The following is a 1,111-nucleotide window of genomic DNA, read 5'->3' on the forward strand; positions in this document are numbered from 1 at the left end:
GATTTGAAAAAATATTTGAAAGTTTTTTTTTCTTTTTTAATGTTTATTTTTGAGAGAGAGAGAGAGAGAGAGAGAGAGAGAGGGCACAAGCAGGGGAGGGGCAGAGAGAGAGGGAGACACAGAATCTGAAGCAGGCTCCAGGCTCTGAGCTGTCCAGACAGAGCCCGATGTGGGGCTCAAACTCACAACCCTTGAGATCATGACCTGAGCCCAAGTTGGATGCTTAACCGACTGAGCCACCCAGGCACCTTCGATTTGACATTTTTTAAGTTTTTATTTAAATTCCAGTTAGTTAACAGACCTCGTAATATTAGATCCAGGTGTACAAGATAGTAATTCAACACTTCTATACAGCATCCCGTGCTCATCACAATTGTGCTCCTTAATCCCGATCACCTATTGCATCCACCTCCCCTCTGGTAACCATAGATTTGATTTTTAAAAGGTAAGACAGGTAGGTCCTTTTTTTAAAGTTATTTAGGGAAAATTGACAAATATAATTGTATACATTTAAAGTGTACAACGTGATGCTTCGATACACATATTCATTGTGGAATAATTACCACGATCGGGGTAACTAGCATGTTTACGTGTCTATCATCTTACATCGTTAACTCTTTGTGTGTGTGTGTGTGTGTGTGTGTGTGTGTGGTGGTGAAACTGCTGTAGAAATGTAAAGATAGATGGAAATTAAGATGGACACCCTAGTGTTTCAGCAAGACTTGACTTTAAAGTAAACAAATTTTTCTCTTCTTTATTCTTGAAACCTCCCCTTCTCTCTCACTTGTTTTTCTGTAGAATCCTCTCTTCCAGGACCTCGGTACCCATATAGGCAACCGGCTGACCTCAGTGAACACTTAGGAACAACACTCAGATAGCCCGCACCAGCGCTGGTCATGAGACCACCTTGAAGGGATAAGGAAAGTGACTGGTAGGACTACCAGATTCCTATCAAAACCACTCAGGTCCTGTATTTTCCTATAAAACCCCTCAGCCTTTTACCCCTGGTGGATCTGCGATTTTGAAGGCATTAGCCTGCTGCAACATCATTTGCCTGGTAAGGTAACACAACTATCATTCCTCTTAATCCCCAAACCCTGTCTTCATGTTA

This window comes from Panthera tigris, chromosome C2, assembly GCF_018350195.1.
Source record: "Panthera tigris isolate Pti1 chromosome C2, P.tigris_Pti1_mat1.1, whole genome shotgun sequence".
Classification (NCBI taxonomy): Eukaryota; Metazoa; Chordata; class Mammalia; order Carnivora; family Felidae; genus Panthera; species Panthera tigris.